Consider the following 17,406-nt stretch of genomic DNA (forward strand, 5'->3'; position numbering starts at 1 on the left):
GTACAATATAAATGTAAGAAAACAACTAAGGAAAAATACTGTCAGCAAATGAAGAGGTTAAGGCGGTTTTAAAGTAGTTTAAATATGGAACACAGACATATCCAGCATAAGTTATGTTGCTGAGCTATGTATGTATAAGTATGGCTGGGGTTGAGCTAGTTTATGTATGATTGGGCATTGCTTGTTGTAGTTGTTATCGGTTCACTTCTTAGACTGGTCAATAAAAAAAACAGGAAATTCTTGCTTGGATAGTTTGTTTGGTATTCATTTAGCTTAATGCAATATCTTTTGATTTTTATGTCGGCTAAAGTTTGGAGAAGTTCGAACTTTGTATAAGTATGTACATATATCCCGTATGTAAAAACAGGGTACTGAAAAGTCAAAAGAGCAAAGACAACAACAACCGAATAATAATGCATAAATTGTGGCAAGTTGTATGTAAACTGTCTCTCTCTCTCTCACTCCCACACTTCACATATCCCAAGAGAGAGAACAGAGTGAGAGAGAGAAAAAGGGAAACTGAAACAGCTTGCAAGCGAGATAGATTAAAAATACGAAAACATGCAAAGATTTTTCTTACTTTTTTTGTTAAATTATATCCTCCTGCTGCCATGCCCTTTCTTTCGCTTTGTATATGTGTACATATATTTGTGTATCTGAGAGTGGCAATTAAAGGCATATAAAAAGCAAGCACATCCATATGGCTGTCTTAACTCTCTTGCTGCTGCTCCTGTTCCTGATCATTCTCCTAGAAATTTCTACTTAAACTCAAAAGCTACAAAATGGAAAATTACATTTTTTTTTGGGCCAGGAACTTTAATGGGTCAGAGGGTCAGCTTTAAAAGCCACACACACATACACACACACACAGACACACACATCACATACATACATATATACACGGACACGCTGAAAGCGTAATTCAATTCAATTTTCATTCAATTCAATTAGACGAAGAGGATTTAATTGAAATGCCGTCGCCACAGAAAAGCGCAAAACAAAAAATCGAAACAACAAAAATAATAAAAAGAAACTCTAAGCATATAACGAAGTTGCAATACTCTTTGTTAATGGATTTGCTACTACATTAGAGCAACTTTCAAATCCAAAAACCTTCTTAAAGTTAGCTTGATCTTGGATTCACTTGCCTTAACGGTAACATTTGAATATAGAATTGAGATTTCCAGCAGATATAATAAGGAAACTTATTCCATTTTCAATTGTGATTATGCCCCAAGAAAAAGTGAGAGAGTGAAGCCAACTTTTCAATGCCTCAGCATAAAATCATTTCGAAAAATGGTTGTTGGTGTTGGTGTCCTTGTTGTTGTTGTTGTTGGTGGCCCAAATTGATGTCAATTGATATTGATAATCCATGCATTATGAGCGGATAAACAAAGTTAATTGAATCAAAGACGACGCCAGCAAAAAAAAACCAAAAAAAATAATCGTAAATACCTTTTTAGGCAATTTCACCGCCAATTCAATTCCATACCATACAAAACCCCAACAACCATAGCAAGAATAATGTGTAAGTAATTAGTATATTAAGTTAAAGCCACTGATATATCTTTTAATATATGTCTTAAAGTCAATACATAATTACAATTTCAAATTCAAGTTTTATCAAGTAAATTCAAGTACTTTTATATATTAAGTATTCGCCAAAGGATAACATCATTTCATCATCTACTGTGAAGGATTCTGTTTCACTTTTATTTACTTTTAAAAAGTAGTCTTTTTGTTTAGCCCATTTCCATACAGCAGCATCTAACATTCTCTAGTATTTGAACTCTAATTTAAGCAGAAAACGAATAGAGCACATTTTGAGTGGGCCTAAAATGAATAAGTTAGCAGATGGCCAAAAACCTTAAAATCTTATCCATTTGGTCCTCGTTTTTTTTTTATTATTTTTCTAGTTTTCATAATAAAACATAACTTGGAAGATGATGTTAGATGATGCCAGTGGGATTCATTTGTTTCACATGCAATGTTACTCCCAATTGTTTGATGTAGATGTTTGGTGTGAGATTTGGCTATTACAGTCTATTCAATTATTGATACTAAGTCAAATGATAATAATATGTTAGTCAGTCAGTCGGTTTGTGGTTGTTTCTCTTATTAAGTTAAGAGTTCCATTAAAAAAAGGGGCTAATAAATTAGAAGCGTCTATTTGAAGTTAAAGCATTTGATTACCAAAATTTGTTGTTTGCTTTTTGCATTTGCCGCTGCTCATTGTATTTTTGACTGCCTATGTGTTGTGTATGTGTGTGTATGTGTGTGTGTGTATATTCAACTTTTCCAGTTGTCTATAAATTGGTAAAGGGGGTGGGGAGGGGGTGGTTGTTGCTGATGGTGTTCCTCTTGGGGGCTGGTGCTGCGGGTTAGACTTGCCACCTGCCAAGGCGTCAAAATTATAAAGTTTCGACTGTGCTTCAACAACAATTTTGCAAGTTTCTTGATGCTTGAAATGAACAATAGTTTTTAAAATGCCACACACACACACACAAAAACACATTTTGATGGTGGCAGTCGAAAGGCTAGAATGGCCTGGGTGTCGGGGTTGGGGGAGGGGGGTTTAGTGCACAGTTTTATGAGCTTGGCAAAAAGTTAGCTCTAACAATTATTTTTTGTCGGGGCAAAACGCAAAAATACGAAAAATCTACATGACACTGAATGAGTTTTCAAAGTTTTTCAAGATAGAGAAAGAGAGACAGTATAAACTGAGGGGTGGGGGGAGGGTGTGTGGTAAAGAGAAAGAGAGGCAGAGAGTGACAAATACTTACAGTTTTGTATATATGTTTTTATGTTTTTGTTTTGTTGTAAATGTGTGTGTCTAATGTGCAATTCGTTTGGAGAAGAAACGTACAAGCAGTTGATACTATGGCCAAATGCACTGTCAAAGCACAGACACACACGCACACTCTCTCTTACACACACACACACACACACACATTTTGTCATTTGATTTTCGGCCAGGGCCAGAGGAAACGGAAAGAAATCAGGCACTTCCCTAACTCACATGGTTCCTAGTTCTCCTGCTGCTGCTGACCACATGCCAGTTAATCTACACTGAGAGAAAAATTCAAATCGAGCAAGCCAACAAATTCAACATCCATTGAAACGATTGCTCTTTCGTTTACTTACACACTAATTGCATATTGAAATTTTTTTGATGAATTTCTTGTAATTTTCGTATTTACGTAATTGATTTGTGTTTAGGGCAGTGTGAAGCCTTTGCTTCCCTTTCACTCTCCCCCCTCTGTTACTCTCTTGGACTGTGTCTCTTTCTGTGTAGTTGTCTGCTCGTTTTAAAAAACTTTGCGCAATTGTAATTATTTTTCGATTTGCATGCTGCAGTTTTTGCACTTGTGCTAGCCCAAACTTTTACAACAATAAAACTGGCACTTTCAGCTGCCACTCTCGGCAGCATCCAGCCCCCGCCCTGCCCCTGGACACACCATTTTGAAAAAAAAAAACACTTCATTCGCAAGCATACTTCTTCCCCTCACGTCCCCCTTTTAATCACCAGTGGACAATAAGGCAAATGCCTGAACAAATGTTTGTTCGCTTTGTTCGCTTAATTACAAAAATTGCAAAAAGCTTCAAATAATTTTGATCAGCTTGATAGAAGTATCAAGAGAAATGGGTATGAGCATTCTCATATGGGGACCAAATTGAAGACTGATGAAACTTGTCTCCGCAATGCATATGTGTGTGTGTGTTTCTGTGTGTGTGCAACTTTACACGCAGTTGTTACATTGTTCACCAATGAATGCGCAGGAGTTAGAGATAAAAGTAGGGGCTATATGGAGATGTGAGAATGGGTCAAAGTTGCCTGTCAAGTGTTGTGGTATTTGTGGTCATCCGCAAGTCCAGCAGATGGCAGAATGCTAGAGAAGAATGTGACTATAACATCATCATCATCATCATCATCATCATCATCATCATTATTATCACCATCGTTCATCAGCAGCAACATTGGCCAAATTCATGTTGAGAGCCCATGGAGAGGAAGTGCAAAATGGGTTGAAGGCAAAGATGAGAGAAAGAAAATGAAAGCAAAGGAGGCCCAGACAAAAAAATATACTTCCAAAGTTAGTTTTCTATAGGCCAACTCTCTCTTCTTTCTAATCATTGGTTCAGCACATTGTTCTCTATATAGAATTTTTATATTTTAAATTTTGCTTTTTAACTAAGTCAATAACTTGCCTTCTCTTTAGCCTGTGGATGGTAATTTGGCTTGTTCCGTGGTCGATAGTTAAAAATCCTTGAAACGGCAAACAGGAAATATATTTTGGTATCCAACATTTGAAGGACTTTCTTAGGTAGTAACAATAAATTGACGCTACCATGTTAATGGTTATCCTTGTTCATCTATATGTACGTAATACTGGTACTAGTCACATATATATCCAGGATTGTCCATTCCCGGACAAATTGCAGAAGAAATTTTTGTACTTCTTCATCGTTTTTCATCTATTAGTTTAGTCAACACTTTCAAATCGATCAGACGCACTTCAGATTTCAACACACTCACACACACACAGACGATGACGTCAATTGTTAAACATTTTTGGGCAAATTACAGGAAAATAAAAAAACAGACAAAAAAAAAAAAAAAAATGCCAACAAACAAATTGACAGAGAGTGCAACAGCAATTTTCTGTCAGCGTCGCTGTCGACGTAGACGTCGCAATGCGCGCGCGTCGCTGCTTAACGTGACTGGCAAATAGCATTGCCTACATTTTGGGGCCAAACGTTCAGTGTGCGTTTGAGTTTTGCAATCAAAGCAAATGAAAGAAAACCAACCACAACAAAAGCCACACGAAAGAAGCAACCAAAAAAAAAAATGAGTAAAAAAGTGTCACAGACATCTACAATTTGAAATCAAAATAGTGTGGAACAAAAAACACGGTCGGCTACAAAGCGGCTTGGTAATGCTCTTTTCTCTCTCTCTCACTAAGTGACTAAATGGTTATTTCATATTGGAAATTCCATGAAATTTGTTTAGAAAACTTTTGATTTAACAAAAAGAAAAAGGATAAACAAAAAACCATGCATAAAGATATTGTTTTTTGTTTGGCCATGGGGGAAGCTGTGGTTAGTTGGTTCGGTAGGTTATCCTTTGTTCCGTTGGGGCAAGAGAGTGAAAATTTAATACTCTCTTTTTTTCACATTTTCTAAACTGTCGTTTGTCCCGCTTTCCCATATGTATAGGTATGTTTGTGTGTGTGTGTCTGTGTATGCAGCGATGCGGCGGTCTCTGTAAAAATTGTTCTATTCCCGTTTTCATTTATGCAACATTGCAACAGCACCAACAGCAGCAGCAGCAGCAGCAGCATAAAAACGAAGCGGCAGCAGCAAAGGGGAAAAAAAGCGAGAAAAATAAAACAGTCTGCGTTTTTTTAAAATTAAAAAACCTGGAAAAATATGCGCGCTGCGTTGCAGCGCTGTTTCTTTCTGCTGCCGCTGTTGCTGGTGTGGTTGCCAGCAACAACAGCAACAACTGCGACTTGCAGCTGCTGAGTTGCAATTTTTATGACATTTCATTTGCATGCAGCCACGCTGTATGTGTGTGAGTGAGAAGGCGGAGGGGGCAAAAGGCAGCAAAAAGAAATTAAACACAACAGCATCAAGGGATCCAGTGTGGTTGAAAGGGGTCTGGGTTTTGGGAATGATAGTGGGGGAAAAGGCATTGCCTTGCCATTTTGGTATGCACACAGAATTGTTAACAATATGCCATCAGCCCAACGCATCTTGTGTGGGCGTGGCCGTATGACTTTGCCCTTCTTCTACTTTTATGTCTTCCTTACTTCCCGCATGCACTCTGTACTTCGATCCGAGTCCAGGGTAAGAGGCAACTGCATGAATAAATGTAGTGTAAGGTAAAGCACTTTGATTTTTTTTCTTTTTAAAAGAGTTTCATAATCCCTTTTAATAGGTAGACACTGTACTTATATAACCATAGGTAGGATCATTTGGTAACCAAAATTTAGTAAACAAAAGTTTTCAACTTCATAAAGGGTATACACAAATCATTCATACTTTCCACTAGCTAATTCTCTTTTTATGTTTAGTTTTTTTCTCTCTTTTGGCTTGTACATTTTTGGTTTACTATTTTTGTTGTTGTTGCTGTTGTTGTTGTTTTGGCAAAATTAATTCAGTTTTGTGCAATTAGATTTGATGCGTTGCATTTTAAATTAATTGGCCAGCTGCGTTAATTGGCAACAATCTGATGTCCCTTTGGCCGAGTTGAGTGCCAAATTGCTACAGTGTCCTGCAATTTAAATTGTAGCCATCATTTTTCAGATTAAATAAGTTTTAGTATTAAGTAATTTAACTTTAATTAATCATACATCATGATATTCCTCATGATGGACTAAAAAAATCGGTATAATATTTACATATATTTTCAATAATTCGAAGGAAAAGTTTGGCAAAAACCTCGAGTATTATCGTTAATTAATTATTTGAGACAAGAGATTAAGTTTGTCTTGAATAAGACTTTTCTGTTTTATGAGTAATTCATAACTTGGAGTACTTTAATAAGATTTTACTATAGTTCTTTTGAATTATTTTTTACTCGGAAGGACAAAAGGATAGACGGACATGGCTATATGGAGTCGTTTTCTCACGCTGGTCAATTATATTTATAGTATTTGGATCGAAAACGTTTTATTTTTGTGTAATATATTGTACTTAAATTGTGTAAAAATTAAATTTATTTGCTAAGAAACTATTTTAAACCCAGAGTTGTGCCGTTAAGCATTAGCATAACTATTTCATTAGCATTATACGAAAAATTAACGAAAAATTACCATAAATTAAAAACAAAATTTGGAAATATGAAAAAATTAGTAAAATTAACAAAAAATTAAGAAAATTTAGCAAAAATTCAGATATTTTATTCATTATTCCTATTTGTTCTTGTTTTTTTTTTAATTATTCTTAATTTTTCTTAATTATTTAAAATTTTTATTCCAAATTTTTGTTAATTTTTCGTAATTTTTAAATTTTTTTTAACAAAAATTAAAAAAAAATTAGAAAAAAATAATGAAAAATTTCAAATAATTTTTAAAAAATAAAGAAAAAATGGGAAAATTTTTAAAAATTTCTGAATTTTTGTGAATATTTTGTTCGTTATCATTGTTTTTTTAATGCTAATAAAAAAGTAATGCTAATGCTTTGCGGCACAACGCTGTTTAAACGGAAGTAATTTTAAAGCTAGCCGATACTGTAGGTGAATCAGAAATGTTTAAAACTTTGCAACGAAAACGATTGCGAAATTGGTCTCGATTTAAGTTCGAAAACGAAAAAAGGCCTGATTTAACAAGAAAATTAAAGCGTTGTGTTTAAAGAAAATAAAATCGATTGATTTTACCATCACTACAACACATGAAAGCTCATGGCTCAGATGGCTAATTACCTGATGATGCCTTGGCAACACTCAACTAATATGTCACCTGCTCGACTTTGACATTCTCTGTTTCAGTAAAAACAAATCAAATTAGTTTTAAGTTCTTTCTAATACATATACAAACATATTGTTTCCTTTCAAAGGGAGTATATGAAATCTAAGTACAGAACGCTAAGCGTATGCAAAACTCCTATTAGCGGCATGTGTGTGTTTGTGTGTGTGTGTATGTGTGTGTGTGTGTGTGTGTAGAATGGTATGCGAGTGAGTGGTTCACTTGACACATACTTGCTAATTAGACTCCGCTTGTGGTTGTCCCTTACAAAATTACATTTGTAAATACTCTGCTGCTCCTCACTTGCTGTGACATATCGAGTTCGTGTCATCTTTAATCCATTCTTTTCCTGTCCATATGAACATATGTATGTGTGTATGTATATGGGTATCTCCATGCCAACTTTACCCCCGCCTTAACCACAACAGACCGCACCTGTTAACCACATTTGCCCTAGACATTCATGTGGTTTGCGGCAACAGAAGAAGAGGCAAAACAAAAAAAAAATGCCATTAAACTAATCCTGGAGTGAGATGTAACGTAACGACGATGAAATGAATTTGTCATGGTGAAGGAAAATAACTCAATTGAGGTGATTGGAATAACCATTCCAAAAAAAAAAAAAAAAATGTAAAAAAAAAGTTTATTCTCTCATTCACTTGAGTTGAGTTTGTGTTGAAATGTCTTCTGCCAGGACATTTTGTAGTTTTCTTGCATCATTCGATAATATTCATTAATCATTTAACTAGTTCTAATCACTTGTACTTGAAAACCATCTTAATCATTTAATTTCTGTATACACTAATTACCATTCATTTGGCTTGGCATTCATTAAGATTTGTCTTTTGCTTATACACACACGCACAAACACTTATACACATACAATTTCATACTTTGGCATTCAGTCACTTTGCCTTGGGGCAGTTGCTTTGATTTTGTGTACTTTCCCTTTTTGGCTTTTTCGTGTTTTGAATCTTTCTTCTTGTTGTTGTTTGTTGTTTTCTTTTTTGTACTTTTTTTAGTTGCTTTGTTGTTTGCATTTGGAATTTGACGAAGCCTCTTGCAGCTGTGCCTCCAACCAGACGCCTTGATTGATGGTATGGCTATGGCCCCTCCCCATCACATCACACTCCATTCCTTGTGGCCAAACACCCCGACACACACACACACACACACACACACACTCCTATTGCAAACCTATTGACAAGCCGCGGGGCGTGTGACTTGTGTTTATGTTTATTATTCCTGTTTGACAATCTCGCCATAAAACAGTCCTCCAAAACCCAACCCCATGGAGTCAATACAGAATTCAACATAATCAACTTGTGCTTTGCATAATTTCTATACCCCTCCACACACACACACACACACCCTATTGCAAATAGTCCCATACATACATATGTATATGTTCATATAAACAAAAAGATTTTAATCAAAGTGAAACAGGAATTTGAGAGTCCATACAAACAAATGAAACGACTAGCTGAATGAGTGACTTTGAGAATGTTTGACCAATAGTTTCTTAAGAGTAGGTATATGTAGGTACATATATTGTTTGTGTTTTGAAATCTGTACACGATTTCGATTTATAGTTTGATTTCGATTTTGATTTACCGCAGCACAAATACGCACGCACACACACACACACTTATAATCTCTTGTAGAGATTTCTCTGTCTCTTTCTCTATAGAATCATTTATTATCAGCTTAGATCGGTTTAAATGCAAGTCTGTATGTATTTAACTTTGGTCAGACACACATACACACATACACGCATAGACGAGTGCACATTAAACAATAGTTCGTCCTGGCTGACTGACTGAGTGACTGACTCACAGACTGGTGTTATTTAATTACGTTTCAAACAAAATTCAATTGCATTTGGACTTCTCTCTCTCTCTGTTTACCTTCCACTTTCAACCTTCTCTCTCTCTCTCTAACACTATCTCTGTATGTATAGGGGCGTAGTCTCTTTTTCTCTAATTTCTTGGCATTACTTCTTCGTAGGCCCTTAATGTATGCACATTTCTCTTTTCTCTTCTTTGCCCAAATTATCAACTAGCCCTTTATTTTTGTTGTTTTCTATTCCATTTCAGTTTTGTATTTATCTCTATTTCCTCATTTATCCCATTTTCTGTTCTTTCTTTCATTTCTTTCTGTTTTCATTTCATTTGCCAATGCTTTCCATTTCCATTTCATTCCAATTTCTGATCCTTTCTCTTTAGTTCTATTGAAAATTGTTCCAATTCCAATTGGTTAGGATCTGCATTTCAGTTCCAGTTCCATTTGCATTCCCTTTTTTCTTTTAGATTTATAAATTTATATCTCTGGGTGTTTCTTTCATTCATTACATCTTCAATTTCGTTTATTCTAATACCCTCCCCCTTTGGAATTGCCCTACTACCATGGGCTACTTAGTTGCTCAAGTTCTGGTGGCGCTGGTTGCATGCAACAACACGCACCACGCCCATTATTGCTAAGCTCGCCCCGAAAATGCAAACACATTTTGCTATACAAAATAAACAAATCAAATTAGAATTAATGTGAATAATTAGTCAAAACATAACGCATTGAGGGCATTTATGGTTACGCCAGGATGTTGGCCCAGGCACTTTCCAGATCAGGCATGAGATGGGTGGAAATGGTGCGGATTGAGTGTGTGTGTGATGTAGGTGGCTGGGTGGTTGAGGTGGTTGGGTATATGTTCGATAGCATGCAAGTGGTTTGTTTGTTAAACATGTAATTTGATTTTGCATTCGCTGCCGCAGGGAAACCTTTGCTATTGGCCGTGAGAGGCTGGCTGGAATAATTCTGGGATGACATGGGTACATTGACATCGGGTATTGCATTTCTCTGTCACTTTTCTGCATGCATATATGTATTTGTTTACATACATGAATATAAATATATATGTACATATGTATTCCCCGTTGTTTCGATAACTGCAAAGTTATCTGTGCCATTTTGCCCAATTTGAGCATTGAAATTTTGTTCGAGACAATGGGAAAATTTGCACATAGCTTTCATCTATTCATGATAATGCATTAATCGCATTTAAGTGCGTACGCAAATAGGTCAAACAATGCTAAATCCTTCTCTCCTATTCTCTCCTATTATATAATCTATATCCATTTCTCTGTTCGCCATTGCAATTTACCTAAGGGATATCCGATATAAATGGCTTTCTTTGAATGCCTCCCGTTTCAAAAAAGGGGAAAATAATGTCTCATTCATGGCGATGCATGATTGTACGATTAAATATATGTATCAATAGCTGATGGATTAAAATCTCGGAAAACAGAAAGCAAATTTAGGAATCCGATTACATGTAATCAAGGAGATAAATTTAAAAGAAGTGCCATGAGTCAGATCAAGTTGAACTACTGAGATATGAATGAAATTAATACATAAGCTTCAACTTATTTTATATATATGCATATATATTAGGTATAAAGATACCGATTTTTCATCATAATTGTTAAAATATTTCTCGACTACTATTACCATGCTCTTTAGATTCTTCTTATTGCCTTTTTGGCTAACCTAATGCTAATTGATTGCCTTAACGTTGCGTATCCTGTATTCGGGCCAATCTTCCACCTCCAACTTCCAATTTTTACTGTTATCTCACACACAGAACGCATGTTACGCATGTCAAAGTTCAAAGCCGCCAACGCAGACAAAATCAACGCAAATCGCTAACATCCAACGCTCCAACGCTCCACAACAGCAGCAGCCACGCTCCTCACCTCACTCTTACCCCAATCCACATATTAGAAAATGTCACAAGGAGTCGGAGGACAGAAAAAGGAAAACAGAAAATAAGACAAGATGGAATATCTTTTAAGCCGTAGTCGGTAACTTGCCGGCTTTAATGGCAATGGCTTAGAGGCAGTCACTGCCTCTATATAGAGGCCCATCTCTTTCTATCTTGCTCTCCTTTCAGTCGTATGTGTGTGTGTGTGTGTGTGTGTGTGTGTGTGTCTTTCTGTGATGCTTTTATTTGGTGCATAATTGAAATTTATGCTTAAATACATTCAACGAGCTGCTGAGCGGCTTATGATCCTTCGTTTTGGGCGCTGCTGCGGGAATGCCGCTCAATTCAACCGAACGATAAACATGGGAGGATAGAGGCCACTCTATGTCTCTCTCTTTCTATCTCTGTCTCTCTGTGTGTGTGTATTTTGCATATTTAACTTTGCATTTGTGCGCTAAGCTTTCTTAGTTTATTATTTAAACAGGAAGCAGACGAAGAGCGACAACGTTGACAACGAGATGAGTTTTTTTTTTTCTTCTCTTTTTTCGTTTTCTTTTTTTTTTTTTTTTTGGGGTAAAATGAGTGAAGACCTTGAAGGGGTGGGAGAAAATTTTTAAATGTGGGAAATGATGGTGTCTGCCTGCCCCGGTTATTATTATGCCGAGTAGCTGCCTCTTTATTTCTATGTGTGTGTGTGGGTGTGTGGGTGTATATGTGTGTGTACGGCAAGTATTTAGCGTGCGTGAAATTGAGATAAATGTCGCCAGAGTTATGACAAAGCAGCCTCAAAATCCAGCCAAACCCAAGCCTCTAAATGAAACCACAGTGAAAAAGCGCGGGAGTGCGGGATATGCAAATTATTTTAGAATTGTTTGCCAGCCTGACAGCAAACCCCAATCCGCTCACCACACAGACACACACACACAGACACACACACACACACAGCCCACATTCACCGGCACATCACATCATTGTCATTAAGATTATGAATTAGCATTCGTAAAGGCATTTTTGTCCCAGGTTGTGGTTCTAGCTCAGCTGGTCCTGCCTGCTGCTGCTGCTTCTTCTGCTTTATTCTGATTGCTTTGTCGTCTCATTGCACATTGGGACGAATTCTGCTATTCGTTTTGCCATGAAGTCCATTATTAACACTTTTTGTCCAATTTTAGCCATTCATTTCTTATTTTCAAAATTTCATTGATTTTCAAACTGCATTTTAAACTAAAATCAGCAAGACAATTTCAAATTTTCATATTTGTAAAGCAAAAAAAAAGTTACGCCTAAAAGTAGGCAAATTTTTCTTATTTTAAGCATATTGAGAAAATCGAAATTCTATTTGAATGACACTAATTTAGCAAAATTTTAGAACTTTACCTTGGAAATGGATGATTATGCCAATCGGATTTTTGCCCAATGTGCCTTTGCTTTGGCTGAATAACTTAACATATGCTTATTAATCAAAGGAAGATCTATCTTCTGTCTATCCCATCCAAAAGGTGACCACTCTAACACTTCTATACAAGTATGAATCAGAATCAATAAACACCAAAGGCAGCTAGCTTGATAAGTAGCTAATATAATGAACAAAAATCAAAAATTTGCTTCCCTTGTTGTGATTTGATTTCAATGAAATAAGTCACTAGTTGGTGATTAGTTCCTATGCTAACTAAAGAATTTCAATATGTTGATTTCGTAAGTGTATTAAGTGTGTCATGCAGTTAGCTCTATATGTTTTTATGTTTAAACATTATTATTATTGTGGCTGGCACACACGGCGTATGCTTTATTTTACTTGCGATGGAACTAACTGGTGGCTATTAGTTATCAAGCTTTCGAGGTAGGTTTTTAGATAACGGAAAAGTGTCAGGTATTTAAAATTGAAATTGATTAATTGCAAATAACCGCAGCAAACAAACAAAAAGTATCAATAAAATAACACTTTAGATGATTGTGTTCTATCGATAAAAATGTGTTCGAAATGTGAATAAATAATTATTGGTTATTGGAACAGAAGAGAAAAAAAGTTTTGATTGCAGTCAGGACAATAGAAAGTAGTAACTGAAACTAAATGCTATCATTGTTGTTGTTGTTGTTGTCGTGCTTGCTGGAGACTTCCGTGAGGAAAATTCATTCATTCACATTTTTTGCATAATTTGATTTTGCTGTTTGCGCATGATTTGAAAATAAACATGAAATATTCGCACACACCGTCCATTGTCCACGGGTGCAGACCGAGAGCAAAAAGAAAGATAGATAAAGAGAGAGAGAGAGTGAGAGGGGAGAGAGAATATAAAAATTTCATAGTGAAAACAATTTCAAAAGTTCAAACTTTCTTCATTTTTTTTGTTCTCGGACGAGATGCAAGCAAGTTGAAAGAAAAGCAGAAGGGAATCTTTTAGCGTTCTTGTTTCTCACAATATTCTTTTAGCCATATTTGGGTCGAAGGACGTTCGTTGTTCTTGTTGAGCTATAGGGCGTATGAAGCGAATGGGCGTGGACTTGGGCTTCACTCCATCATTGATGGGCGTGTTAAACAGTAAAATAAATATTTGCATGTGTTGTGCACATTGTTTTTCAATGCTCTGCCATAAGAGATTCTTTTCAAGCCAGCCAGCCAGCCATCCAGCCATGCGGGACAGGCGGGTCAAGTGTCCTTCGCTAGGTGCACAAGATGATGGTGCACATCGTCCTTATCATAATCATCGTCATCATCATCGTCATCAGTGCAATTGATTGCCGTTAAGTGCATTTTCGTGTATTGTACATTGAATTTGCCATGTCATATTTGCTGTTTCCATTTTCATGTCCCTTCTCTTTCGAGACCCTTGGACCCTTTTTGTGTAAACTGCTTGCCTGCTTGTTGCATTTGGTTTCAGCTATTTAATCACTCATGTGACGTAAGCATTATTCTGTTTGTATTAGCTGTTGCATTTCCTAAGTGATACGCTTATCATACAAAGACTTTTAATAGCAAATATCGAAGAGTAACAGAGCATAAGATTGATCAACTGATTCACGTAATAAGATGCGGTTAACGAGTTAAATTTAATACTTATAAATCCATCTTCAAGAAGTAGCATTTGCACTAGCTTAGACTGAAACATTTCTCTTCGAGAAATAAACAAACAAACAAACAAAAACCAAAACAGAAGAGAAAAAAATTAACGAACTTTTGAAGTACTTCGAACACGAAGCCCTAACTAGGTTAGAGGCCATGGCCATACTCATGCCTCATCTATGTGGAAGTTCGCTGTGCATCATCAGCAGTTTATGAAATTGTTGCAGCTGCAACACGAAGATGCCCCATAGGTCCATAGCACGGCAAGCTATGTTTAAAGTTGAGCCCCAAAACAGCTGCTGTTGCTGTTGCAGTTGCAGTTGCAGTTGCTGCAAGGCCTCATAAAACAGTAAAAAAACAGCCAGTCAGAGAATGGGGCACAACATTATTATTATCATCATCATCATCATCGTCATCGCTGGTCACAGAATTGAAGGGAAAACTTAAATTGCCCAACCTAAAGGAGAATAGGGATAGGGAGAGAGAGAGGGGCCCAAAGAGATTGTCCTGTATAAACAATGCAAAAGTATACACAAGCTGCAACATATTTTTGTTTTTCAACTTAAAAATTTTTTACTTTTGTACACAGTTTTTATCAATGACAAGTGGCAAGGCTCAAAAATCAGTTCAAAGTGTTGAAATAGTCAAAAGAAAATACTACTTAACATAACTTTCTCTTTGCAGTCAATCAGACAAATGAAAAATTCAATTAAATTCATTTCGAAAAACCAAACAAAAATGTAGTAGAAGTTGCGTCGACTTCCATATAGCACAATGCGAGGAATTTGGTATCCAAATTTATGGACAACTTTGCAATAAGAAAGTCTGCTAAGACTGGAGATTCTAAAGACCTTACAGGACTTGCTCAGCTCTATCTCTGTACCGTGTGAGTAAATGGACACCAAGTCCTGATCATCTTTTGTATTCCTGATCGATCTACCTAACTAATTGAAATGATTTAGCCAAAGATAGTTGACGGTGAAAAACATTTGCAGTTGCATTTATGTGTAAGTGTCTAAGTCTAATCAAATCTTTTGAAATGTGAGACACACACACACACACACATACAAACACATATTGACATAACGATACATTTTGAATGCCTGTCATTTTCTCGGTTTTTTCTTATTTTCTACTTTTCATAGAAGACGTTTTACAAATAGCGCACTGAGATTTGCGCCAAATTTCGCACGAAATTGTCTCGTTATCTTTTGGGCTTTTGTGGCAAACAAGAAGTAGTAGAAGAGAGGGAGAAAGAGGAAAAAAAAACACGAAAACGAAATCTTCCTTCCACGTTGTCGTTGTCGTTGTCGTCTAGTATTTTCGTAAGATTTTGCGTTTTGCATTTTGTGCAGCATTTGCAATTTGTCCTGACGACATGGTATGGAATGTAGTTGGAGGTGGCGGCGGTTGGTGCCACATCAGCAGAATTCTACAATAAGGTTGCATAATGCACAAAACTCTTAGCCTCAGACTCGCCTTGCCTCATCCTTTTTGCTACTCAAGTGGGCGTGGCAAACTTTAGCGGCGGCCTACAAAAACTTTTGCCGAGTCAAGCTGTTTTTCCACTCTTAAGTGAGTGTAAGCGAGCGAGCGATTGAGTATAGAGTGAGTGCGATGGATGGATTGGTATGGAATGGGGTTTAAGCCTTCCTTTGCCTTTGCCTTTGCCTCACTGCCAATGGCATAAAATACACAAATCCATTTTCAGCTTAATCGCTTCTACTTCAATTTGCATTCGTTTGATTGTCTTTTGCAATGGAATTGATGAATTCGCAGTTGTCAAAACACAGAAGAAGACGAAAAAAAGTAGCGAAATTTTAAGAGCATTCACACAAAGTCTCTCACTCAACCTTCAGTTCACGGTGTGTGTTTTGTTGCAACGTTGTTGTTGCAAGAAAGCAAAAGAATGTGAGGTGAAATTTTGTGCCACCTACGAGACGGAAAGAAGCTCAACTCTATTCTCTGACTGCCACACGATGACAGCTATAAACATTCATACATATATGCGACTGTACTACATCCTTTCTGTTTTGTCCTTGCACCTTTGCACACTCCAGTGTGTGTGTGTGTGTGTGTGTGTGTGTAGTGTGCTCGTACGAGTGATAGCTTCATTAGCAGTTCAAATGTCAATCACGACGAGTTGCTGCTATTGCCTCGTCTTCGTCTGCAAAATTTGCTACTGGCATCATCTAGATTTTAGCATACACTCAAAAAAAAAAAAAAAAATCAATTACTATTGGCATATGTTTACCATGCCAAACACTTTTCCCCTCAATATAGGACCACAATTGCTTAACATTACCACAAAATATACATATTTAATTGCTTTAAGAAAGTTAAAAAAGTTAAAACGTAATTACAGAAAGCTTTCACAAGTTAGATTTTATGCTTCTCAAGAAATCAAATGTCCTTGGGTCAAGGTTCAAGAAATTGTGAGAAAAGAAACTTTTATACGTTTATACTTTCAAATGTGGCAGGTCGATCGGATTCTACGTAGACTTTTAAGAAACTGTCACCATCAAAACATCCTGACTTAGATGAATTCCTAGACCCTGGTCTAAAAATGAATCAGCAAAGTGCACATGGCGTATACGTAATAACTTTGATAACCAAAAGTAACTATTCGTTATTTTTTGTTTTTGTTTTTCATAGTGTATGGGGGAGGGATGCGTGTTTGATCGACGCCGTTACCCAGTTTCCATTTGCATCTAGATTCAACTATTTTCCCACTTTCATCGCATCATTTTCTTTTGCCGAAGGGTGTTGAAGCAAAGTGTGCACATTATGTAAGCAGCCGTCGGGCTGCTACATGTACATACATATATGGAACTGACTGCAACACACACACACACACATACATACACTCTATATATACATACATATGTGCAATGCAATTGAGAATTAAGTCATTGAGAATCCGTTTGCTTGGTTGCTTGACTTTCGGCACTTCGGCACTTTGGTAATGGAAATTACGTAAACTTGCAGGATCCGTTAGGGTTTTGCGGTGAAACTGTGTAATTAAGTGCCTCATAATGATTGCCTTTACACTGTCTTCATGCCATCACCACCACCACCACCACTCACCATCATCATCATCATCATCATCATCAGCTCTTTCA

Source organism: Drosophila tropicalis, unplaced genomic scaffold (assembly GCF_018151085.1).
Source record: "Drosophila tropicalis isolate 14030-0801.00 unplaced genomic scaffold, ASM1815108v1 contig_158, whole genome shotgun sequence".
Lineage (NCBI taxonomy): Eukaryota > Metazoa > Arthropoda > Insecta > Diptera > Drosophilidae > Drosophila > Drosophila tropicalis.